Source organism: Bubalus kerabau, chromosome 4 (assembly GCF_029407905.1).
Source record: "Bubalus kerabau isolate K-KA32 ecotype Philippines breed swamp buffalo chromosome 4, PCC_UOA_SB_1v2, whole genome shotgun sequence".
NCBI classification, from domain to species: Eukaryota; Metazoa; Chordata; class Mammalia; order Artiodactyla; family Bovidae; genus Bubalus; species Bubalus kerabau.
The window spans coordinates 1513542-1541401 of NC_073627.1; the positions used below are offsets into that span (position 1 = coordinate 1513542).

The 27860-nt window shown below is 42.8% G+C and overlaps 1 protein-coding gene and 1 non-coding gene across 8 annotated transcripts in view; both read left to right on the top strand.

Annotated features, from left to right (window-relative positions):
* Nucleotides 1-27860, top strand: part of CEP112 (centrosomal protein 112) — a 324857-nt gene that overhangs the window by 184295 nt on the left and 112702 nt on the right. The window lies entirely within an intron of this gene.
* TRNAS-GGA (transfer RNA serine (anticodon GGA)) lies at nucleotides 21648-21719 on the top strand. Its single transcript has one exon. It is a non-coding gene; the product is annotated as a tRNA-Ser (tRNA).

The following is a 27860-nucleotide window of genomic DNA, read 5'->3' on the forward strand; positions in this document are numbered from 1 at the left end:
AACATTGATAAAGAAAATTGAAGATGACTCAAAGAATGAAAAGATATTCCATGCTCTTGGATTAGAACAATTAATGTTGTAAAAATGGCCATACTATTTAAAGCAATCTACAGATAATGTGACCTCTATCAAAGTACCCACGATATTTTTCACAGAATTAGAATAAATAATTCTAAAATTTATGTGGAACTACAAAAGACCCAAAATTGCCAAAGCAATCCTAGGAAAAAAGAACAAAGCTGGAGGCACAATCCTCTCAGATGTCAGACAATACTACAAAGCTACAGTAATCAAAACATCATGTTATTGGCACAAAACAAACATATGGGTCAATGGAGCAGAATACGGAGTCCAGAAAAATTAGCACACCTATTGTCAATTAATTTACGATGAAGGGCAAGAATATACAATGGAGAACAGTCTCTCCAATAAGCAGTTATTGGGGAAGCTGGACAGCTTCATGTAGATCACTGAAGTTAGAATACTCCTTACACCATGTAGAAAAATGAACTTGAAATGTTAAACCTAAATACAAGACATGAGACCATAAAACTAGAAAAGAACACAGGCAAAAAATTCTCAGACATAAATTGCAGCAGTGTTTCCTTAAGTCAATCTCCCAAGGTAAAAGAAAGAAAAGCAAAAAGAAACAAATGGAACCTAATTAAACTTATATAAACTGTAGCACAGCAAAGGAAACCAGAAACAAAAACACAACCTACAGAAATGGGAGAAAATATTTGCAAATGATGCTACTGATAAGGGCTTACTTTGCAAAATATGCAAACAGCTCATACAACTCAATAACAAAATGAAGCAACCCAACAACAACAAAAACAAAATGGGCAGAAGACCTAAATAGGCATTTCTCCGAAGAAGTAAAGATGGCCAACAGGCACATGAAAAGGTGCTCAGCATCACTAATCATCAAGGAAATGCAAATCAAAACCACAATGAGATATTGCCTCACACTGGTCAGAATGACCATCATCAAAAAAAATCTACAAATAATAAGTGCTGGATGGATGCGGAGGAAAAGGAGCCATCCTACTCTGTTGGTGGGGACGTAAATTGGTGCAGCGACTACGCAGAACAGTGCGGAGGTTCCTCAGAAAACTGCAAGTAGAGCTACCACGCGGGTTAGCAGTTTCACGTCTGGGCATGTATCTGGAAACCACGGAAACGGTAATTCAAAAAGATACACACGCTCCAGTGTTCATAGCAGCATTATTGACAATAGCCAAGACATGCTTATGAACAGACGAATAGTTAAAGGAGGTGTGGTGCATGCATGCATATATTCAGCGGAATACTTGGCTGTAACAAGATTGAAATACTGCCATTTGCAGCAGCATGAATGGACCTAGAGATGATCACACCAAGTGACGCGAGTTACACTAAGACGAATATTATGATATCACTTATATGTGAAGTAAAATAACACGAATGAATCCATATTCAAAACAGGAGCAGGCTCACAAACATAGAAAACAACCTTATGATTAGCAAGGGGGAGGAGGGATAAATCAGGAGTGTGGGATTAACAGATAGAAATACTAGTTTTTATGTACCAACTACTATTTGTATCCGTTAATTTACATTAATTTACTGTATAACAGGGAACAATATTCAATGTCTCTCAATAACCTATATTGGAAAATAATTTGAAAAAATATATATGGCTATAACTGAACTAATTTGCTATATACCTAAAACTAATGCAAAATTATACATCAAATATGCATCTGGTAATAAAAATAAATATATAAATAAGGCTTTTTCTTTCAGAGCATCTTGTTTGTGAACTTCAAAGCACTATTCTCAGTTTATATTGCATATTTATTAAATTTTGTCTATTCACCCAATGGACCAAAAAAGAGGCCCATATCTACTTTCCTCACTTTTGTATTTGTTGTTATTCAGTTGCTAAGTCATTTCCAACTCTTTGTGACCCCATGAACTGCAGCTTGCCAGGCTTCCCTGTCCTTCAGTATCTCCCAGAGCTTGCTCAAACTCATGTCCATTGAGTCAGTGATGCCATCCAACCTGAAATGGTTGGATGAGATTCCTCTGTCACTTTCGTCTTTGCCAGCACCAGGGTCTTTCCCAATGAGACAGTTCCTCGCATCAAGTGGCCAAAGTATTGGAGCTTCAGCATCAGTCCTTCCAATGAATATTCAGGACTGGTTTCCTTTAGGATGGACTGATTTGATCTCCTTGCAGTCCAAGGGACTCTCAAGTGAAAATGAAAGTGAAAGTCATTCAGTCATGTCCAACTCTTTTCGACCTCATGGACTATACAGTCCATGGGATTCTCCAGGCCAGAACACTGGAGAAGGTAGCCTTTCCCTTCTCCAGGGGATCTTCCCAACCCAGGTCTCCCAAATTGCAGGCAGATTCTTCACCAGCTGAGCCACAAGGGAAGCTTTCACTTTCAGTTTTCTCACATCCACACATGACTACTGGAAAAACTATAGCTTTGACTAGACGGACCTTTGTTGACAAAGTAATGTCTCTGCTTTTTAATGTGCTGTCTAGGTTGGTCATAGCTTTTCTTCCAAGGAGCAAGCATCTTTTAATTTCATGACTGCAGCCACCATCCATAGTGATTTTGGAGCCCAAGAAAATAAAGTCTGTCACTGTTCCCATTTTTCACGTTAACGTGTGTTAACAGAGGTCACTTCACTGATCAATAGAGTTCTCACAGAGTTTCTAACATAAAATGACAAAAGTATGTGTCCAGGATCGGCCCATAGTCACCGTATTGTCACTGTTGTTTCAAGTCTGTCTTCAGAGGAGGGACTGTACCTTAGGTCTTTGCATCCGAACATCCTACTGGGTGGCCTGGCTCCAGGGCTGATGTTTAGTCAGTGAACGAATGAACACAAGTCAATAAGTGCAACTATTTTGCAGAGATTGGTCCAGGTCTGGGCTTTTCTTGTCCTCATATAACCTTCAGATTTCCAAAACATGCAGGTATTATTTATTAAATCTCCAGATAGTGCTGACTTCAGAAAATCGGTTGCCACTTGGGTAATAATGATAAAAATTATAGAATGTCTATCCAACATGCCTTTGACCACTTGATACAAAGAACTGACTCATTTGAAAAGACCCGAATGCTGGGAAAGATTGAAGGTGGGAGAAGAAGGGGACGACAGAGGATGAGATGGTCAGATGGCATCACCGACTCAGTGGACATGAGTTTGAGTAAACTCCAGGAGTTGGTGATGGATGAGGAGGCATGGTGTGCTGCAGGCAATGGGGTGGCAAAGAGTCAGACATGACTGAATGACTGAACTGAACTGATCCAGCATGTACTGAGGGTGACCTTATTTTTAGGCATATTGCAAGCTGTTAAAGATGCAAAAAATAAACAACACACATGGTCCTCAGGAGGAAAAGACAGTGAGCATAAGTATAAGCACAGTGTCAGAGACAAAATGGGACTGTGTGAGCCGTGAAGGAGGAGATGTTAGTCGCCCTGGTTGGGGGGTGGACAGTGGTCAGGTGGTGGCCCGTCTCCCAGGCGGAGCCCTTGGTCACTGCTCATGTCATGTTTTCTCCCAACTGCAGATAGTAATAATTTTCATCCTTTATTATTTCTTTAATGTTTTAAAGTAAATACAAAATTTTCTTATCTCTGTATGGTTTCTCCCTGCAGAGGCTGCCATGTCCGTAAAGGAGCATTAACATATTTAGTTGTTTGCCGGAAGCCACCACAACCAGCCAAGGAGTGAATTATGCTGCTGATTCCCTGGCATTGTAACAATGTTCCTACGTATTTTAATGTTACCTTCCATAATTTATATTATCATCTTCCAAAGTTGGGGGGGTGTCAGTATGAAGAATGTCTTTAATTTTCTGTCTTCTGGTAGCGATCACTGAGGTGATATGGTTGTATCTAGAGGCAGCTTGGGTGTTTCTCTGGTCCATAAACAGGCTTCAGTGAGGAGAACCGAATTTCTATTGCTGTGTGTAGCCACTCCGAGGACAAGTGCGGGGTCAGGGCTGCTGTGGGACCCCCGACAGCACGGGTTCTTTCTTCGACGTCCAGTGGGGCTTGTGTTATAATTAAGGGCAGAGGAGCACAGTCTGAGGTCATCTTCAGGAACTTCCCTAGCTCTTTTCCAGGCAACATATTAACTTGTAAGGGGGTAAAATAACGAGACGGTTGTTTGAAGCTACGTCTGATGACCAAGGGGAGAACATACACACGCACGCATGTACACACATATACAGAGCCTTTCTTCTGCTCTGCCTCTGAAGTTCACGAGTGAAGCTGGCCGCATCCGTTCTCATAAAAACGACACAAAGGGGCACCACGTCAGTTGTCACGAAGCCACATCACTTTGTGCTGCAGATGGCCTCTGACCCCCGTTGCTACTTTCTGTTTTCACCACAATCGGAGACTTTGTCACCTGAGATGAAGAGCGTGGAACTAACACGTTTTGTTCCTTTGTAAGGCCGAGACTCTGAGGTTGAACTGTCAGGAGGTGTCATTGCTGGAATAGAAGGGTTGAGACAAACGTCCCCAAGCTCGTCCTGGTCAGGGGATGTGGCAGCCTTGCGCCCAGGGTGAGGCCTGCACCCCGGGCCTCCCCGGGCAGAGCCATGAGGCTTGAGCCAGCCATGCATCGAAGTGTTCTGAACATCGTCCTGACTCTCAGCTTCTTCTCAGGCTCTTCATTTTGTCTTTTCAGTCAGAGTCTTTGGGAATTCCAATTTCCTTCCCGTTATGCTCAAGAATCATGTCTTCAAGCTCTAAAACATCATTTTGTACTTTTCCTTTTTATTTTAAGAGCCTCTTGTTTTCACTTTAAAGATGTAATAAAATTTCCTCTATGTTTATGAATTTTTTTAGCACTGTTCCCCAAATTATCTCTTTCCTTCAGGGTTGTTTTCTTGTTTTTCATTTCTCTTTTGTATTTCTTTCTCTTGGCTTTGCTTTTGCACTTGATGGTTCTTGCTTTGTCTTCATATTTACTACAGATGAATATTGTATTAGTTGCCTGTTGTAACAAATTACTCACTACAAACTTGGTGGCTTACAACAGACATGTATCATCTTACAGTTCTCAGGGTGATGGACCCAGAATCAGTCACCAGACTCAGATTAAGCTATGGGTGGGGCGTTTCCTCCTGGAGGCGGGGCAGAGCCTGCGCCCCCGCCTTTTCCGGGCGCTAGCCCCTCCCCTGCCCGCCGGGGCCCCGCCCACTCAGCCTTAGTCCCGCCGCGGTGCCGGCCCTGCCTTCCTCCCTCTCCTCCCAGGGACTGTGACGGCCTCGGCTGGCACACGTGCTCCGGGGGACGGCCCACCTCAGGCCCTTCCTCCCTCTCCTCCCAGGGACTGTGACGGCCTCGGGCTGGCACACGTGCTCCGGGGGACGGCCCACCTCAGGCCCTTCATCACAGCCCAGCCACAGTTGTCCCTGTTCCACCAGCGGCGCTGCGGTCTCAGGTCCCGAGGGTGAGGACGTAGGCAGACTTCTGTGGGTGGAGGGGCCATTGTCCAGCCTGCCGCAGACAGGGCGGCGGGCAGGCGGGCCTGCCGTGTAAACAAGAGTTTTCCCTGCCCCACCTGAGTGCATCTCCCTGAGTGGTCTCTCCCTGAGTGAATCGGAGTGAGTCCTGGGAGGGGGCACCTTTGGACTGACAGCTGTGTGAGCCCCCGGGCCCCGGAGATGCTGGAATGAGAGGGCTTTACACTGGGTTTGTAGAATCCACTCTGGGAGCCCTCAGTGTCCCTGGGTGGTTCCTTCAGGTATTTTTTTTCTGTCTCTCACCCAGATTGCCTTCAATCTACGGGCTGGGGTGACCCCGCCCCTGTACCAGACCCTCAGGAGCTTGTTTCTTTGTCACCTCTCGTCGTGTCTTACCTTCTTTATAGAGGTGCGCCCAGAGGGGCCGGGCGGATGGAGGCCCAGCTCTGCTGAGCTTCCTCGCGGGCTCGACCTTCACAGCTCATCTTATGCTCAAACATCTCTCACCTACTTTCTTTCCGGCAGACGCACTGAAAGCTCTGGAATGAACGTCTCCCAAGCACACCTGTAGTGACTTTGTTTTGTACTGCTGCAGTTTTTGTTTTACTCAAGGTCACTTCTTGGCAGCTCACTAAATTGGTTAAAGGTCACTGAAAGCAGAATTCTTAATATAATATTCACTTAAAGTTGTAAAAATACTTCCACATATAATAACTAAGCTACTGCATTCAAGGAATGAATATTGGTTAAGACTTTTTGCTAATTTGTATCTGATAACACAATAATTTGATGCAGAGTACTTTTTAAAGTAGTGGCTACTGAGATTGACTGGAATGATGGATCACTAGACACTTTATAGACGTCCAGGCAGCCGCTTCTTTTGGATTTCACATTATAGAGTAGTGCAGTTATAGGAGCTTAGTTGTGCTTGGCTTTTTTTGAGGTTTAGTTTATTCTGGAAACAGAGCCTGATACGAGAATTAGCACTGAGGTAAGAGATTCCAGGAACCTGAGGTGAGGGAATGGGGAGAGCGGAACAGGAAAAATCCAATTATGGGAGCCTTATTGATCAAATCACTACTGGAGCAGGGATTCTCCATCCCACGGATGACCTCTCAAAAAACACCATGCATCGTCCCACCAAAGGCTGGGGGTCCAGAGCATTTATGCATGGACTTCTGGGTCCATGTGATGGAGGGTACTCCTGAAGGGCATCTGCTCCAGCACTTCCTGCTTCTCCACTTCTTTCCTGCTCCTGCACTTCCTGCTTTGGGGCTTCCTGCTCTTGCACTTCCTGTTCCTGCTCTTGTACTTCCTGCTTTTGGGCTTCCTGTTCTGCACTTCCTGCTCCTGCACTTTCTGCCTGCTCCTGTGCTTCCTTCCTACGCCCACACATCTGGCTTCACCTGCTCTTGGACTGAATGGCCTTCTCCAACTTTGAAGAAAACTCGAGGTGGCAAACTGAGCCACAGAGAGGTCACTTGAGGTGGGTTTGAGTGTGAGTAGCATGCCTCAACTGGGCTGCATTCAGACAGGTCAGAAGGATGTGGTCCAAGACACTGGAAGTGTCTGGAATTGAATGGAAACAGTGAAAATGGGTCAGAAATACAGATGCATCTTTCTTTACACAGTAGAGTCTTCCCTGCATGACAACAACTCTCAAGGTTTGCATCATGTTTATTTAAAACACACCCACAGAAGCCCCAAATAATCAGACCACATAAGTTTACTTTCTGTCCCTTGTCAGGCCCTTAAAGTGGCAATAATGGAATAATGAAGGTGTAAATCCACCACAACAAAGACAGCACAAGGGTGGCCATCCGCAGACGAGACTCAGACACATTTGTGGAGGCAGTGCTGAGATGTCCGGCTTCTAGCTACAGGCGAGGTTGACACAGCCTCGGAGACAGCCTGCCCTCCTCGTGACACCCAGGAGAGACCAGAACCCGGAGATGCAAAGAGGCAAAGGCAGCAGAAGACATGTGAGGTGAGAATAGGATTCACTGGAAGTGAGCATACAGTAGACAGCTTATCTTGACCAGGATCCCAGGGTGGACAGCACTTATGTCCAGGCTCAGGAAGTGCGTGGAGCGCCTGGGAGGAGCACAGGGAGCTAGTGTGGGTCAGGTACCTTGGGGCAGAGCCTGATTGAGTGCATGTTGGGGAAAACTGTGTCTGCCCCTCTTGCTCACTGTCAAACACGGTGAGCCCTGTAACACGCAGACTCGGGATCCAGACACACACGGTGCTTCCGCTCTGCACTTTACCTCCTCAGTCTTGAGTATGAACAGACAGCCCTGGATCTTCTGGTGTTGAGGCATGAAAGAGAAGGACTAACAATTAGATGACTTCAAGGAAAACAGTTACTTCAGGAGCAAAAAGTAAATTTAAGGAGAGCAAAGCTGAAACACCAAATACAGAGTTAAGCTCATGAAAGAAGAGCAGGCTGCTATGAAAATGTAGCAGTCAAAGAAATAAAAAAAGGGCTCTGAAAATTAAAAATTGTTTTAACTGTTTGCCAAAACTGACATTGAACAAATCTTCCCTCAAGAGAAAATAAAAAGCAGAGATAAAAATGTGAGTATAAAGATGTTTTTTTAAAAGGGTGAGACTTAGAAGATTAAGCCAGGATGCTCAGTAGGTAGCTGATGTTCAAGAAATAGAAGATAGAGTAAGGAATGGTTATCCGTGTAGTCAGCAGTCAGATTCACAAGGCTGAAGGATGTGTCTTCAGATTGAAAAGGCTAATGAGCACCAACATGATGAGTGGAAAACCTGCGCCTGCACACATCGCCACCAACTGTCAGAGCAGAAGGAGTAAAAGAGATGTGCAGCCTTCCAGGGAAGATCTGTCTGCCCAGGAACAAGGTGGATTGGCATCGTATTTTCACTGAAAATGAAAAGTGAAAGTGTTAGTCGCTCAGTCGTGTCTGACTCTGTCTGACCCCATCGATTGTAGCCTGCCACAATCCGCTGTCCATGGAATTTCCCAGGCAAGAATACTGGAATGAGTTGCTCTTTCCTTCTCCAAGGGATCTCCCTGACCCGGGGATCCAGCTTGTGTCTCTTGCATAGCACTCAGGTTCTGTACCACCTGAGCCACCAGGGAGACCCTGTATTTCCACGAACCAATGGTTAAATATAACGATACCTTCATTAGAACCATGGAAGGGAAAGGTTTTCAAACCAAAGATTTTTCAAATCAAAAGATTTCTATACGTAAGTGAACATTCAGTCAGTCAAGTTGGGGAAGGCCATTGCAAACATGCAAGGGTTTGGAGTTTATCTCCTGCATGTCTTTGGAAGTTGCCTGGAGGCATTCTTCAGGAAAATAAAGGAGCAATTACAAGAGACGTGCAAAGGGTTCACAGACCGTTGTATCCTGACAAGAGGGGAGAGAGCGAAGTCGTGGAGAAAGGTTACTCAGTGAGCCCAGAAAATACACAGCCCAGACCAGAACAGAGGGCTGAGGCAGGAGGAATTTAGACTGTATCCACGAGAATTCTTAATGTTAGGAGGCAATAAAAGCAGAGAGTGAATGCGGAAAAAGGAAAATGAAATAGAAACCTTGGGACAGGGAGGGGAGGGTTCGAAACCACCGGAAGCACGATGTGGGAGTAATGTATTATCTGGTTGTTTTGTACAAGAATTAGACTCTATTAAATACAGCTTTAGAAATCAATTTATATAAAGTGCACAGAGCGTTTATGCGTGGTGGCAGCTGCCACATAAAGGTTGCCAAGCTCAGCAGAAATACAGGCAATAGAGCCTGGGTAAAACGCAGATGATCAAGCTTACAAGAATGCTTAAGGGAAGGTCAGGCAGTGATGATGTGCGCATCGAATCGGGTGGAGGTTTGATCGACCCCACCTATAATTGTTAGAAAAAAGAGATTGATTATTTTATGCAAAGTCATATTTTTAATTTTTAGTGAAACCTACATACTCTTTTTCTATCCTGACTGCACCAGTTTGCATTCTCACCAGTAGGGCACAATGGTTTCCTTTTCTCCACATCAAAAAATTAAAAATAGAACTGCAGAGTGATCCAGCAATTCCACTTCTGGGCATATTTCTGAAGGAAACAAACTCACGATCCTCAAGAGGTATCAGCACACCATGTTTATTGCAGCAGTGTAGCCAGGACAGGGAGACAGCCTGTGTCCATCAATGGCAGAATGAATTAAGAATATATAAATATATTTCACGGTATATACATACATCAAACCATTGTGATGTACACTTTAAACTTACTCCTTGGGAGAAGGCAAGGGTGGGATGATTTGAGAGAATAGCATTGACGTGCACATTACCACTTCCCTTGTGGCTCAGCTGGTAAAGAACCCGCCTGTGATGCAGGAGACCCCGGTTTGATTCCTGGGTCAAGAAATTCCCCTGGAGAAAGGATGGTCTACCCACTCCAGTATTCTGGCCTGGAGAATTCCATGGACAGAGGAGCCTGGCGGGCTACAGTCCATGGGGTTGCAAAGAGTCAGATATGACTGAGCAACTTCCACTTTTCATTTTAATGTACATTAAGAGTTCCAGAAAAACATCTATTTCTTCTTTATTGACAATGCCAAAGCCTTTGTGTGGATCACAAGAAACTGGAAAATTCTGAAAGAGATGGGAATACCAGACCACCTGATCTGCCTCTTGAGAAATCTGTATGCAGGTCAGGAAGCAACAGTTAGAACTGGACATGGAACAACAGACTGGTTCCAAATAGGAAAAGGAGAACATTAAGGCTGTATATTATCACCCTGTTTATTTAACTTATATGCAGAGTACATCATGAGAAACGCTGGACTGGAAGAAACACAAGCTGGAATCAAGATTGCCAGGAGAAATATCAATAACCTCAGATATGCAGATGATACCACCCTTATGGCAGAAAGTGAAGAGGAACTAAAAAGCCCTCTTGATGAAGGTGAAAGTGGAGAGTGAAAAAGTTGGCTTAAAGCTCAACATTCAGAGAACGAAGATCATGGCATCCGGTCCATTACTTCATGGGAAATAGATGGGGAAACAGTGGAAACAGTGTCAGACTTTATTTTGGGGGGCTCCAAAATCACTGCAGATGGTGACTGCAGCCATGAAATTAAAAGACACTTACTCCTTGGAAGGAAAGTTATGACCAACCTAGATAGCATATTGAAAAGCAGAGACATTACTTTGCCAACAAAGGTCCATCTAGTCAAGGCTATGGTTTTTCCTGTGGTCATGTATGGATGTGAGAGTTGGACTGTGAAGAAGGCTGAGCGCCGAAGAATTGATGCTTTTGAACTGTGGTGTTGGAGAAGAGTCTTGAGAGTCCCTTGGACTGCAAGGAGATCCAACCAGTCCATTCTGAAGGAGATCAGCCCTGGGATTTCTTTGGAAGCAATGATGCTGAAGCTGAAACTCCAGTACTTTGGCCACCTCATGCGAAGAGTTGACTCATTGGAAAAGACTCTGATTCTGGGAGGGATTGGGGGCAAGAGGAGAAGGGGACGACAGAGGATGAGATGGCTGGATGGCATCACTGACTCGATGGATGTGAGTCTGAGTGAACTCCGGGAGTTGGTGATGGACAGGGAGGCCTGGCGTGCTGTGATTCATGGGGTCGCAAAGAGTCGGACACGACTGAGCGACTGATCTGATCTGATCTGACCATGTGTAAAATAGATGGCAAGTGCAGGTTCAGTGCATGATGCAGGGCACCCAAAGCCAGTGCTCTGGGACAACCCAGACCAGTGGGGTGAGGAAGGAGGTGGGAGAGGGGTTCAAGATGGGGGGGAGCATATGTATACGTGTGGCCAATTCACAATGATGTATGGCAAAAATCATCACAATACTACAAAGTAATTGTTCTCCAGGTAAAATAAATAAATTATTTAAAATAGCCTGATTTTTCTTTTTCTATTTTCTTAAATGAAAATCTTTGTTTTCTGAGGTGTTGCGTTGAAACAGATGCACAAAAGGTTTGGACAAATTCGTAACTAGTTAGTTCACGTGTGCCTGCTCAGTCGCTCAGTTGTATCCAACTCTTTGCTACCCCATGGACTGTAGCCCACCAGGCTCCTCTGTCCGTGGGACTTTTCAGGCAAGAATAGAAGAGTGAGTTGCCATTTCCTCCGCCAGGGGATCTTCCTGACCCAGGGATCGAACCCATGTCTCGAGTGTCTTCTGCATCACAGGCAGATTCTTTGCCTGCTGAGCCATCAGGGAAGCCAGTTAGTTCATAAGGCATTTATTCAGAGAAATTTAGAGTTAGTCAGAAGACATTTCCAATTTGTTGCTGATGTTTTCAAATCCATTTATCTTGTGTCTGTAAAACAGCTCATGGTAACATCATTTTCTGTGTTCTTACAAGAGTGGTCAGTGAAGTATTTCTATCATTAGTGCACCCAGAGTTCTACATTTTAGAATTAAGAAGAGAAGGATACACATCAGTTGGAGAAATAGTTGGGATGAATAACTTAAGATCACGTTTTTCTGATATGAAATTGAAGCACAGAACACAGGCATCGTCTCGTCAATGTAGAAAGTGCTCTAGATGGGCCCCAGCGCAGAGTGGTCAGCACTGTAGTGAGCTGGAGATACAAAATCGAAGCAGAAGGACTAATAAGAATGCTCTGAGAACTAGAAACTGCATGGGAAACTGAAGGGTTAGTGGAGATAAATAGAGGACTGATTGAGGCCAGGCTTTCTCAATAAATCTTAAAAATCTTGTTGACATGTAATTTCATGATGCAATAAAATTTGAGGTGAGAAGCAAAATACCAGACTGTCATAAAATATTATTATTTCAGATGGGTAATTTGCCAGTGCACGGGAAACCACTCCATTCGGAGACTCCAGCGGGTGCTTTTTCCCACTAGTGTTATTTTAGATTTCTTTAGCATTGACATATTAGTTGAACCTTTTTTATTGATCCAGGCGGCAACTGTTTGAAATATAAAATAAAATAAATAGTGGTCATTGAATTAAACACTTACGTGCTGCAGTCGCTTGAGTCTGAGCCTCTGTGTGACATTTCTGTGCGAGAAGCTTCAGTTAACCTGTGTCAGGGGCAGATGAGGACTTCCCGGGGGCCAGGGGGCCATCACGATTGCTGCTGCAAGGTTTGTGAGCTTACAGCGGGCAGCTTAACCCGGTCTTCTAGAACACGGGCTTCATCACTTTTATGGAAAAGATAATACCTGTATATGTTTTGTAAGGATTCCAAAGAAACCTGTGACACTGCCTGTACAATCCTGAAGCACACAGAGCACTCTGCACACGGGCGCACTCCGCGATTCTCTGAAATGTAGGCTGGACACGCAGCGTTGGTGTCGCGCACAGCATCTGCATTAGCAGCACCCCCTTATTAGCAGCACCCCCTTTACCATCGCGTTCAGTCTTCATCACGCAGAACTAGGGAGTTTCTTTCCTGTGACTTGCAAAATTGATATATGGCAGATACCAGCATTCAAGGCCTCTCGTACTGAAGAGAGAAAAAACACTTTCAGTTTCTGCTAACAAAAGTAACATGTACTTTCTGATTTCTTTGATCACATTTTCAGTTAAGTTTCTGCCTCCTTATTGGCTGCTTTGCTTTGGAACTGCAGAGAAGAAAATTAAGGTCATAAATAGAGTTCTGTATCCATAGCAACATGTATTTCTCTTTCAACACTTTGCAGGTATTTCTTTTTATCCTAATACTTTCTTAGGGATTGCTGGTTTCTTAGGGGGATAAATGACTCAATAAATGGTCTGAGAATAAATCTAGTGTTTTCCATATTCTGGAAGATACAGAGGAAGCAGACCAGAAACCCAGGTAACTAGGTATTAATATGGACAGTTAAGTTATTAGGAGGGTCAGAAACTTAGGCCGGTCAGTTTTATGAGAATGAAGTCAGGTCAAGAGGTCAGGAAAAGGTCTTCACGAATCAAGGTAGTAGAACAGGTAACAGAGATAAACAGGGTGAGGTCACATAAAGTCAAGAGTCTAATCATGACTGGGATCTGGGGAGTGAGTAGTACCCTCAGTTGGGAGCAGGCCTGAAGTCAGGAACCGAGATCTCAGATTCTACAGCAGACAAGAACCCGAGGTCCAGAGTAACGAGAAGGGTTAGTCAGGCCGCCGGGCCTGGCCGACGTGCAGTGGGAGCCTGCCTTGGAGGCGAGGTCTGCCTTGCGAGAGTCCCCTCGGCGTGCCCTTCCCACCCGGTGCAATCGGTGAGCGCCCTGGGCAAGTGGGAGCAGACGGGGGAGAGGACGAAAGGACTTGCTGAACCTTTTAGGTCAATGAAAAGGAAAATGATCTTGTAGCTCATCTGTCTCAAACCCAGTCAGGTGGCTTGTTCTCTCACTGAGCACGTGGTCGGCCACCAGGAGTTCAGCAGGCCTGGGAATCTTAGACACGAACAAGTGGGCTTGTAGGTGGCTCTACGGATGTCTTCGTAACAGAATGGCTTTGGAAGAGCTCTGCCTGAAACTGAACAGAGCAGTTTTGTAAACAAGCCATAAATTTTAAAATACACTGGATGTTGACTATTTATGGGAAAAAATCAATTCACATATTTATCAAAGAAAAGGTTAAGCAAATTGAAACACTTTTATTTTCTTGTTGTTGTTCATCTCTAAATTTACTTACAGCAGCTTTTCCTTTGGGTTTTGATGAGGTATCCATGATGTTGGTCTAGGTAACTTTTGTGCCTCCGTTTCCCTGGTGACTCAGATGGTAAAGCGTCTGCCTGCAATGCGGGAGACCCGGGTTCGATCCCAGGGTCAGGAAGATCCCCTGGAGAAGGAAACGGCAACCCACTCCAGTACTCTTGCCTGGAAAATTCCATGGATGGAGGAGCCTGGTAGGGGTCCATGGGGTCTCAAAGAGTTGGACACAACTGAGTGACTTCACTTTCACTTTTGTTTCTAAGTGTTATAATCAGTGTGCCTGTGGCTGACTGTTAGAATATTTAAGATGCATAATTTAGTCCCATAAGTGTCTAGTCTTACTAGATGCAAGAATATTCTGCTGAAAAGAGTTTAACATTATATTTAGTGAGTGAAGTGAAACTCAGTCGTGTCTGACTCTTTGCAACCCCGTGGACTATATAGTCCATGGAATTCTCCAGGCCAGAAGACTGGAGTGGGTAACCTTTTCCTTCTCCCAGGGATCTTTCCAACCCAGGGACTGAACCCAGGTCTCACGCATTGCAGATGGATTCTTTAACCAGCTGAGCCAAAAGGGAAGCCCATATTTAGTAAGATAAGTCCTTAAAAAAACAGTGATCTAAATCTATAAATCCATTTAAAACCTTTATTTTAATATTATATTGTTTTGAATTCTGTTTCCAATGTCTGTACACTGTTTCCAGCAAATTTGGAAAACTCAGCAGTGGCCACAGGACTGGAAAAAGTCAGTTTTCATTCCAATCCCAAACAAAGGCAATGCCAAAGAATGCTCAAACTACCGCACAATTGCACTCATCTCACACGCTAGTAAAGTAATGCTTAAAATTCTCCAAGCCAGGCTTCAGCAATACGTGAACCATGAACTTCCTGATGTTCAAGCTGGTTTTAGAAAAGGCAGAGGAACCAGAGATCAAATCGCCAACATCCGCTGGATCATGGAAAAAGCAAGAGAGTTCCAGAAAAACATCCATTTCTGCTTTATTGACTATGCCAAAGCCTTTGACTGTGTGGATCACAATAAACTGTGGAAAATTCTGAAAGAGATGGGAATACCAGACCACCTGATCTGCCTCTTGAGAAATTTGTATGCAGGTCAGGAAGCAACAGTTAGAACTGGACATGGAACAACAGACTGGTTCCAAGTAGGAAAAGGAGTACGTCAAGGCTGTATATTGTCACCCTGCTTATTTAACTTCTATGCAGAGTACATCATGAGAAACGCTGGACTGGGAGAAACACAAGCTGGAATCAAGATTGCCGGGAGAAATATCAATAACCTCAGATATGCAGATGACACCACCCTTATGGCAGAAAGTGAAGAGGAACTAAAAAGCCTCTTGATGAAGGTGAAAGTGGAGAGTGAAAAAGTTGGCTTAAAGCTCAACATTCAGAAAACGAAGATCATGGCATCTGGTCCCATCACTTCATGGGAAATAGATGGGGAAACAGTGGAAACAGTGTCAGACTTTATTTTGGGGGGCTCCAAAATCACTGCAGACGGTGACTGCAGCCATGAAATTAAAAGACACTTACTCCTTGGAAGGAAAGTTATGACCAACCTAGATAGCATATTCAAAAGCAGAGACGTTACTTTGCCAACAAGGTCCATCTAGTCAAGGCTATGGTTTTTCCTGTGGTCATGTATGGATGTGAGAGTTGGACTGTGAAGAAGGCTGAGCGCCAAAGAATTGATGCTTTTGAACTGTGGTGTTGGAGAAGAGTCTTGAGAGTCCCTTGGACTGCAAGGAGATCCAACCAGTCCATTCTGAAGGAGATCAGCCCTGGAATTTCTTTGGAAGGAATGATGCTAAAGCTGAAACTCCAGTACTTTGGCCACGTCATGCGATGAGTTGACTCATTGGAAAAGACTCTGATGCTGGGAGGGATTGGGGGCAGGAGGAGTAGGGGACGACAGAGGATGAGATGGCTGGATGGCATCACTGACTCGATGGACATGAGTCTGAGTGAACTCTGGGGGTTGGTGATGGACAGGGAGGCCTGGCGTGCTGCGATTCGTGGGGTCGCAAAGAGTCGGACACGACTGAGCAACTGATCTGATCTGATCTGATCTGTACGCTAGTTACTACAGAACTATTTATACCTTTGGAATGTACGCTTGGATATATTTAGGAACGACCTTTTTAATTGAAGCTCAGCTTAAACACACACACACACACACACACACACACAAATGTTTGTAATTTTAAACTAAAGAGGGTAAATTATTTAAAAATTAACAAAGATGTATGTTATTATTATAAGCAGAGGCAAATAATACAACCTAGGATTTAGTTAGTGCATTTTTCCTAGCTGTTTGCTTTGGCTTTACCCATACAGTTTCTTTTTATACTAAGTGAATTCATTTTATGAATAGAGAAGCAAAAGCAGCAAGTAACAGCTCATGTACAAAAGTTCAAACTATTTTCAAAAAAAAAGTTCAGACTGTTATAAGTTGTTCTTTACTGTCTCCTGGGGTGCCTGTGTGGACAGTGGACTGGTCCAGGATTCTTTCCTGGTGGGGTGGTGAGGAGCGCGGTGACCCCTTTGCTTCTGACCCTCTGCCCCGCACATGACACAGGGCGCTCCATCGCCCAGGAGGCCGCGGGACGGCTGACAGCGCTGGACTTGGGTCTCCAGGCTGCCCTTCCAGGTCGAAGCTGCTGTGCTGCCGTGTGGAGACAGGCACCACCAACGCCTCCGTGGCTTTAAGAGGACACTTACTTTGAGCTTATTTCAGGATTCCTAGAAGTATCACTTCGTGGCAAATATATGGGGGAAAAAGGGGAAAAGTGACAGACTTTATTTTCTTGGGCTCCAAAATCACTGTGGATGGTGACTGCAGCCATGAAATTAAAAGGCGCTTGCTCCTTGGAAGAAAAGCTATGACCAACCTAGACAGCGTATTAAAAAACAGAGACATCACTTTGCCAACAAAGGTCTGTCTAGTCAAAGCTATGGTTTTTCCAGTAGTCATGTATGGATGTGAGACTTGGACCACAAAGAAATCTGAGCGCTGAAGAATTGATGCTTTTAACTGTGACGCTGGGAAACTTTTGGGAGTCCCCTGGACAGTAAGGAGATCAAGCCAGTCCATCCTAAAGGAAATCAGTCCTGAATATTCACTGGGAGGACTGCTGATGAAGCTGAAGCTCTGATGCTTTGGTCGCCTGATGCAAAGAGCCGATTCATTGGAAAAGAGCCTGATGCTGGGAAAGATTGAGGGCAGGAGAAGAGGGCGACAGAAGATGAGGTGGTTGGATGGTGTCATTGACTCAGTGGGTGTGAGTTTGAAGAAACTCTGGGAGTTAGTGAAGGACAGGGAAGCCTGTGTTCCTTCAGCACATGGGGTCGCAAAGAGTCAGACAGAACTGAGTGCTGAACAACAACACGTATTTTCTGCAGTGAGTGAGGAGGACAGGAACACTGAGCTAGAAGTCCTAGTGTTTACATGGCACTGACTTAAAACCTATCTGTGATTTTTCTACTTTAGTTTCTGCATATATTTAAAGAATTGTATGAAGTACCCACAATGCAGTAAAGAACATGTAATCAGGAGAAATGCTGTCAGAGTAATAGTAACGGTAAGAGAGGACCACCAAGCCCAGCTTCAGTCTCCCTTCCGTGAGCTTGTGCGAAGTCCAGGTGTCTGTGCTTCACATGGTTAGATTTTCTTGTATTTAATTAAGCAGCCCAAACTTGTGAATGGCTTGAGTTAGTGAAGTTGCATGGTTATTAGCACACTGATTCATGCTTTCTGAATGGCAATAGTGTAACATTTGGGCTCTTGTGACCTTACTGCATATAGAATGTTTGGACAGAGAGGCTAAAACAGAACTAGCAGAGAACCTGGGTCAAAGCTCTGCTTTCCTGGAAAAGGAAAGTATGGTAAGTGGAGAAAACGTTGAAAATCTGCCTTCCAGTTACTTGAATGTCACTCTTTATAGACGTTTTGTAGGAAAGACGAATTCAGCCTGAATTTTATTCTTTTTCCAAGGCCAAATAGGTTACCTGTCACTCCTGGAAACTCTGTCAAAAAAATAGCTTCAGGTGCTTCTGGGTGCAGCACGCAGCCTCTTCCGGACCCGAGGTCCTCCTGTTCTCAGCCCCGACGCCGCTCAAGCGGGCTGTGAATGACACGTCCACGTTTGTGCTTTTAGACATTGGGTTGCCGTCTCACGATGAGACTGTTAAAAGCGCTACCTGAAAACAGTGTCTTTGTAGTGTCGCCATCCTCAAGGGACTGTTCCCACTTTTATAATTCCATTTGAGTCCAGAAATATATACTTATTTGTATTTGGTGCTTCTGTTCATTATCAATATATTTAATCTATAAAATAAATGCTCATATGCAGTCATTTTAAGTGTAGTGGACATTTTTGTTTGCAAGTTTCCAAAATAGGCCAATGTGATGTGAACTTTTTTCCCCATTTAATTGTAACTTAACCTAAAAGCCAGTTGCTATGGGTTTTCACTCACTTTCCTCAAGACCTATTTTCAAGCAGATGATTTGGGTGGTTCTTTTAGAATGAAACTGGAAATTTTAGCACCAGTTATGAATTTTTAGTAGAATTATCATTACTCACAAGAAACAGATGCAGACATTTGCCAGCTCATAAGACTCATTACACGTTCCACTTCTCCTTTTGAAGTTTTTTCTCCAGATAGACACATAAATTAATGAGTGCTTTACTTTTATATTTTCACCCTATTTCTTGTTTTTCTTTATTCTCTACCCAGAGCACTCTCTTCTTTTGCAGATAAAAACTATATTTCATTTATTGACATAAGCCCTTTGGACTGTGTTCCAAAGCTGAGTATTAATTGTTCTAAAATTTTTTTAATCATTAAATTTTTTCCTGCCCTTCCTATAGATTAGGCTCTGTCTTCTCTTTGTCCATGTAATTTAGTTGTGTCCTGTGATCAAAGATACCACATTTAATTTTGTGTTTGGTATTCCTTCCAGAGCTAAGCTATTCTTATGGAATCTGGGGCAATTTAAACCCCTTTCTCATCTTTACAAGTCGCAGAAGCAATGTTTTTGGTGAAGTGCAAGGTGGGCAGGTGATTGTAACTGCTCGGTCTAACAACTGTAGAATAAGTGTTTTCTTGCAAGGTCAGACTGTCTGTATGCCACGCTTCCTGTGGGAGCTATTTAGAACCAAAGAGGATGTTCTGTTGCATTTTGGTTTTTTAGTTGCTCAATTGTGTCCAACTCTTTGTGACCCCATGGACTGTGCCAGACTTCCCTGTCCTTCGCTATCTCCTGGAGTTTGCTCAGACTCATGTCCACTGAGTCAATGATGCCATCTAACCATATGATATTTATAAAACGATGTTAGAAGGTTAAAAGACCATAAGCTAAAATAATGTTTTCTTTGAATCTGTCAGCTTAAATCCAAAGACATATTTATTGTGCCCAGCATCATGAAAATAGAGAAATTAAGATGCTTTTCATACGTTTACCATTAAAATTTTGCCTTTTCTGGAAGTTCCTGTTCATGTCTTCCCTTGTTTTCCTATTGGATTGTTTTTCTTTATTTATTGATATGCTTTACAAATTCTGGATATTACTCTTCTGTTAATCACATACATCGTGAATCTCCTCTTCCAGGTTTCACTTTATCTTTTCATTAGCTTTGTGGTATCTTTTTATGAATGAAGCTTCTTAATTCTATTCTATCTATTTTATCAGTCTTTTCAAGTCAGTGCCCTTTGCGTTATGCTTAAGAAACCCTTCCTTACCTCGAAATAGAAAGCCGCGTGCCGCGGAATTCCATGGTGACCCAGTGGTTGGGACTTGGTGCCCTTACTGCTGTACCCCAGGTTCAATCCCTGATCAGGGACCTAAGATCCCATGAGCCATAATGCTCTTCCAGAAAAAAAAAGGCCATCTCCCATATTTAAAAAGATTTTGTCTTTCACATTTAGTCTTAATCCATTAAGCATTGATTTCTGAAACGATCCTTTGTTGAGATGTAATTTCCATTCCATGCGATTCGCCATGTAAAGTGTACGGTTCAGGGAGTCTTTGTTCTCAGAGCTGTGCAGCCGTCAAGCTTTATCACCTCCTGTCAAAGCTCCGGTAACGGTCACTCTCCACTTTCCCAAACACCGCAGCCCCAGGGAACACCCCAGCCTACATCCCGTCGCTCTGGATTCGCCTGTTCTGGCCGGGTCACCTGGTGGAACCAAACAGCGCGTGCTCTTCTGGGACTGACGCTTTTTTTCAGTGTGTTTTCTAGGTTCTTACATGTTGTTGCATGTATTAGTGCTCAGTTGCATTTAACTGCTGAATAACATCCCGCTGTTTGGCTATACTAGGTCTTATTTGTCCCATCAACGGGTGGACGTTTTGCTTCTCTCTCCTTTTTGGCCACTATGAATAATGCTGCTTTGAATATCCTGCACATGCTTTTGTGGGATGTATTTCGTTTCTCTTGGACATGTATCTCAGAATGGGGAGAATTTATTTTTGTCTGTCATATAAGGTGGGGATATGGCATCTTCGTTCCCCAGTTGAATAACTAGTTGTCTCAGCACGGGTTTTAAACCTGTCCGTCACTTCCCCGCTGAACTGCATGGCAGCCCTTTCCCACAGAGCTCCTTTCTGGGCCCCTTGGTCTCTGAGAATATGACCTGTTCATTTCAGTAAGGTTGTTTTAGGTCCTGATATTGGTGTGAATTCCAAACCACCTGTTCTTTTTTACGAGTAGCATGGTACTGTGTTCATCCCTGTAGCTTTTAGACTCCACATGTCAAGGCTGGAAAGCTTCCCTTGGACCTTCACTTGGACTCGCACTGATGCTGGAGACCACTTTGGGGAGAGCTGATGGCCAGGCTTCACGTCGCTGTTAAGTGTCTCAGGCATTTAGATCTTTAACGTCTTCCAAAAAGGCTGATTGTCTTTTCGTCAGAGTTTTGCCCATCTTACATTTGCTATACATAATTGTAAATAGTGTTTGATCATTTTTTCAGATATATAAAAATTACAAGCGATTTTTAAACTTTGATCTTTGGTTCAGATGCCTTTCTAAAGTCTCTTTTTATTTCTAGTGACTTGTGCGTTCATTGTCCTTTTCCTCAACGATTATAATATCTGTGATTAAAGACAGTTTTTTTTTTCATTTAATTTTTTTTCTTGTCATGCACTTATGAATACAAGTAATGATAGCAGACATTCTTTGCTTCTCCTTGGTTTTAAGAGAGCTATTTTAAAACTTCATTATAAAGAATGATTTAAATTGGCTGGGGTTTTGGTAGATATTTTTGTCTGGTTAAGAATGTCTCTTCTATTCCTAGCTTACTAAGAGTTTATATGGTAGAATTTCATCAAATGTTTTTCTGTGTATTAAAGATAATCATAAAGCTTTTTCTTTTAATACATAAAAAGAATAAATCATATTACAGGCTATTGTCTGACAGTAAACGAGCATTATGTCCCATCTAATAGTTTAATGACCTAGTATCATGGCGGAAACAAAGACAATGTTTCTATTTGGGGCTTCCCTGGTGGCTCAGAGGTTAAAGCATCTGCCTGGAATGTGGGAGACCCAGGTTCGATCCCTGGGTTGGGAAGATCCCCTGGAGAAGGAAATGGCACCCCACTCCAGTCCTCTTGCCTGCAGAATCCCATGGAGGGAGGAGCCTGGTAGGCTACAGTCCATGGGGTCGCAAAGAGTCAGACACGACTTAGTGTCTTTACTCACTCACACATCATTGGACTCAATTTGCTAATAACTGCTGAGATAGATTGACCTGGATGTTTTTAAGTAATGTTATGCTAGCCTCATAATTTGAGTTGCTGAATAATAATTCTTTTTCTATTCTCTCAAAAAATTAGCAGAAGAGTGAGTTATTTGTTTCTTAAATATTTGGAGGAACTAGCCAATAAAACCATCTGGGCTTGATATTTTATTTCTGGAAAGATTTTTGACTACTATTTAAATTTTTCTAGCGGTGATAGGGTGATTCATATTTTCCAGTTTTTTTCTAGTCAGTTTTGGTAAATTTTTGTAGTTCAAGAATTTTTTTTTTCATCTAAATCTGATCTTTATTGGCATTTATAGAATTTTATAAATGTTGTACTGCCCTTGCATCCTCTGCAACTTGGTGATGACGTATTTCATTTTTATGCATTATTGGACTTGGCTTGTTAATAATTTATTTAAAATTTTTATATTTGGTTCATGACTGAGTTGGCCAATAGTTTTTATTTCTCTTCCCATTCCCGTCTTCCTTTGGTATCAATATTATGACTTCTGAAATAGTTTCAGTGTATATTTCTCATTTTCTATTCCCTAGAAAAGTTTGTGAAAAATTAGAATGATACATCTCCTAGGTGTTTTTCTAGAAATCACCTATAAAATTATCTGAGCTTAGTGTTTTATTTGTCAGAAGATTCTTAACTATTCTTTCAGTTTCTTTAATTGGAATATTTTAGTTGATAGTTTCTTCATTTTATATTTTCCTAGGAATCTTTTTTACCTAGCATATCTAGTTATTGGCATAATATTTTTATGGCATTATCTTTTTGATCTCTGATGGATCTGTAGTATGTCCTTCTTTAAATGTTATTATCTTTTTTTTCTAGATAACATTGCCATACTTTGTTTTCATTCTCTAACATTTGTTTATTTGTGCCTTATTCCTTGTTTCCTTCATTACTCTTATGAGAAATTGTTCTATCTTGCTAATTTCTTAAATTGGTTGCCTATTTCGCTAAAAATTAGCCTTTTAAAAATAAGTAGCATGTTAAGGCTACTTACTTCCTTTAGTTTCATCCTTCAGGATTTGAAAAGGAAAATTTTCATTATCAGTCATTTTTCAGAATTTAAATGTTACGTATTTATTTGATTAGTGCATTCGTATGTAGGCTTAGTCGTGTTCGACTCTTTGCAACACCATGGGCTGTAGCCCGCCAGGCTCCTCTGTTCATGGAATTTCTCAGGCCAGAATACTGGAGTGGATTGCCATTTCCTTTTCCAGGGGATCTTCCCAATCCAGGGATTAAACCCACATCTCCTGCTTGGCAGGCAGATTCTTTACCACTGTTAACACCAATCAGAATTTAAAAGCCATAAAAATGGATGCAGTGAAATATCTCCCATGCACCCCTGTCAGGACTAACAACCTCATTCCCATCTAACACCAATTTAAATAGTGTGCTGTGTCTCCTTCCAGAGATTAATTATAAGTACTTTTAATTGTTATCCTAACTTCATTTTGAAACCTGACCTATTTAAGGTATATATTTTAAATATTTGAAGTATATGGGAAATTATTTTGGTTTTGTTGTTTTCATTTTTGTTATTGTTCTTAATTTACTTGCAGTTGCAGTCTTACCAAATAATATCTTGCTGCTGCTAAGTCGCTTCAGTCATGTGCGACTCTGTGCGACCCCATAGATGGCAGCCCACCAGGCTCCCCCGTCCCTGGGCTTCTCCAGGCAAGAACACTGGAGTGGGTTGCCATTTCCTTCTCCAATGCATGAAAGTGAAAAGTTAAAGTGAAATCGCTCAGTCGTGTCCGACTCTCAGTGACCCCATGGAGTGCAGCCTACCAGGCTCCTCCATCCATGGGATCCTCCAGGCAAGAGTACTGGAGTGGGGTGCCATTGCCTTCTCCGAATAATATCTTTGATACCACCAATTTCCTGCAATACATTGACACAGATTTTGCGTGTGTGTGTGTGTGTGTGTGTGTGTTTTGATGAACTCTTTTACTGGAATGGTAGATTTGACATTTTCTCCCACAGTTCCCCTGAAGTTGTATATATTTTGAGGTTGTTTTACACATGTGTGCAGACTTAGATGTGTCCCGCTGGTGACTGACATAAAAAAGTCATTTGGTGACACTCTATTTTAAAAATGCCTTTCATTAATATTTTACGGGTATAACTTTTTTCATCTAGTTACTTTCAGTCTCTTCATGACTTTGGTGTGTCTCATAAAAAACATGGATGAATTTTGACGTTAAAAAATTTAAACTGTTGCGTTATTTGAACTAGTAATTCTGGTCCATTTATTTGTGTTTTGATTATTAATATGCCATCTTACTTTTTTTTTGTATTCCCCACCTTTTCCTATCCTCTTTTTGTCCTGATTTTGAAAATAGCCTAATTTAAAGACTTGTGGAGAAATTGAGAGGGTGATGTAGAGAGCTCTCAGTGACCTCACACTCCATCCCCCCTGTTATTAACATCTTACACTGAAGGGCGCTTCCAGTTTTGCACCAAGATTAATTTGTTGTTGTTCAGTTGCTCAGTTGTGTTTGACTCTTTGTGACCATGGACTGCAGTTTGACAGGCTTCCCTGCCCTTCACCATATCAAGGAGCTTGCTCAAACTCATGTCCATTGAGTCGGTGATGCCATCCAACCATCTCGTCCTCTGTCGCCCCCTTGTCCTCCTGTCTTTAATCTTTCCCAGCATCAGGGTCTTTTCTAATGAGTTGGCTCTTCACATCAGGTGGCCAAAGTATCGGAGCTTCAGCTTCAGCATCAGTCCTTCCAATGAGTATTCAGTTCTGATTTCCTTTAGGATTGACTGGTTGGAGCTCCTTGCTGTTCAAGGGACTCTCAAGAGTCTTCTCTAACACCACAGTTTAAAAACATCAATTGTTCCACATTCAGACTTCTTTATGGTCTAACAACTCTCACATGACTACTGGAAAAACCATATCTTTGACTATACTTCAGCAAAGTGATGTCTCTGCTTTTTAATACACTGCGTAGGTTTGTTATAGCTTTTCTTCCAGGGAGCCTGCTGCAGGGTCACGGGCACTACCTGCAGAGTCCTGGGGGTTGGAGCATGCTAGCAGAAATCCTTTTGGAGGAGGTGGGAACACAGCCCCATCCATCAGCAGAAAATTGGATTAAAGATTTACTGAGCATGGCCTTAGTTTGAGCATTTTGGGCCCTGCCTTTCTTTGGGATTGGAATGAAAACTGACCTTTTCCAGTCCTGTGGCCACTGCTGAGATTCCTGAATTTGCTGACATATTGAGTGCAGCACTTTCACAGCATCATCTTTCAGGATTTGGAATAGCTCAACTGGAATTCCATCACCTCCACTAGCTTTGTTCATAGTGATGCTTCCTAAGGCCAACTTGACTTCACATTCCAGGGTGTCTGGCTCTAGGTAAGTGATCACACCATTGTGATTATCTGGGTTGTGAAGATCTTTTTTGTACAGTTCTTCTGTGTATGCTTGCCACCTGTTCTTAATATCTTCTGCTTCTGTTAGGGCCATACCATTTCTCTCCTTTATTGAGCCCATCTTTGCATGAAATGTTCCCTTGGTATCTCTAATTTTCTTGAAGAGATCTCTAGTCTTTCTAATTCTATAGTTTTCCTCTATTTCTTTGCATTGATCACTGAGGAAGGCTTTCTTATCTCTCCTTGCTATACTTTGGAACTCTGCATTCAAATGGGTATATCTTTCCTTTTCTCCTTTGCTTTTCACTTCTTTTCTTTTCACAGCTATTTGTAAGGTCTTCCCAGACAGCCATTTTGCTCTTTTGCATTTCTTTTTCATGGGGATGGTCTTGATCCCTGACTCCTGTACAATGTCACGAACCTCCGTCCATAGTTCATCAGGCACTCTTTCTATCAGATCTAGGCCCCTAAATCTATTTCTCACTTCCACTGTATAATCATAAGGGATTTGATTTAGGTCATACCTGAGTGGTCTAGTGGTTTTCCCCACTTTCTTCAATTTAAGTCTGAATTTGGCAATAAGGAGTTAATGATCTGAGCCACAGTCAGCTCCTGGTCTTGTTTTTGCTGACTGTATAGAGCTTCTCCATCTTTGGCTGCAAAGAATATAATCAATCTGATTTCAGTGTTGACCATCTGGTGATGTCATGTGTAGAGTCTTCTCTTGTGTTGTTGGAAGAGGGTGTTTGCTATGACCAGTGTGTTCTCTTGGAAAAACTCTATTAGCCTTTGCCCTGCTTCATTCCATATTCCAAGGCCAAATTTGCCTGTTCCTCCAGGTGTTTCTTGACTTCCTACTTTTGCATTCCAGTCCCCTGTAATGAAAAGGACATCTTTTTGGGGTCGTGAACTTCCAGATGTTCAAGCTGGTTTTAGAAAAGGCAGAGGAACCAGAGATCAAATTGCCAACATCCGCTGGATCATTGAAAAAGCAAGAGAGTTCTAGAAAAACATCTATTTCTGCTTTGTTGACTATGCCAAAGCCTTTGACTGTGTGGATCACAATAAACTGTGGAAGATTCTGAAAGAGATGGGAATACCAGACCACCTGACCTGCCTCTTGAGAAACCTATATGCAGGTCAGGAAACAACAGTTAGAACTGGACATGGAACAACAGACTGGCTCCAAATAGGGAAAGGAGTACGTCAAGGCTATATATTGTCACCCTGCTTATTTAACTTCTATGCAGAGTACATCATGAGAAACACTGGGCTGGAAGAAGCACAAGCTGGAATCAAGATTGCTGGGAGAAATATCAATAATCTCAGATATGCAGATGACACCACCCTTATGGCAGAAAGTGAAGCACTAAAGAGCCTCTTGATAAAAGTGAAAGAGGAGAATGAAAAAGTTGGCTTAAAACTCAACCTTCAGAAAACTAAGATCATGGCGTCCGGTCCCATCAGTACAGTTCAGTTCAGTTGCTCAGTCGTGTCCGACTCTTTGCGACCCCATGAATCGCAGCACGCCAGGCCTCCTGTCCATCACCAATCCTGGAGTTCACTCAAACTCATGTCCATCAAGTCAGTGATGCCATCCAGCCATCTCATCCTCTGTCGTCCCCTACTCCTCCTGCCCCCAATCCCTCCCAGCATCAGAGTCTTTTCCAATGAGTCAACTCTTCACATGAGGTGGCCAAAGTATTGAAGTTTCAGCTTTAGCATCAGTCCTTCCAATGAACACCCAGGGCTGATCTCCTTTAGAATGGACTGACTGGATCTCCTTGCAGTCCAAGGGACTCTCAAGACTCTTCTCCAACACCACAGTTCAAAAGCATCAATTCTTCATCACAGCTTTCTTCACAATCCAACTCTCACATCCATACATGACCACTGGAAAAACCATAGCCTTGACTAGACGGACCTTTGTTGGCAACGTAATGTCTCTGCTTTCGAATATGCTATCTGGGTTGGTCATAACTTTCCTTCCAAGCAGTAAGCGTCTTTTAATTTCATGACTACAATCACCATCTGCAGTGATTTTGGAGCCCCCCAAAATAAAGTCTGACGCTGTTTCCACTGTTTCCCCATCTATTTCCCATGAAGTGATGGCACCAGATGCCATGATCTTCGTTTTCTGAATGTTGAGCTTTAAGCCAACTTTTTCACTCTCCTCTTTCACTTTCATTAAGAAGCTTTTTAGTTCCTCTTCACTTTCTGCCATGAGGGTGGTGTCATCTGCATATCTGAGGTGATTGATATTTCTCCCGGCAATCTTGATTCCAGCTTGTGCTTCTTCCAGCCCAGCATTTCTCATGATGTACTCTGCATAGAAGTTAAATAAGCAGGATGACAATATACAGCCTTGATGTACTCCTTTCCTGATTTGGAACCAGTCTGTTGTTCCATGTCCAGTTTTAACTTGCTTCCTGTCTAGTCCCATCACTTCATGGCAAATAGATGGGGAAACAGTGGCTGACTTTATATTTTGGGGCTCCAGAATCACTGCAGATGGTGATTGCAGCCATGAAATTAAAAGATTCTTACTCTTTGGAAGGAAAGT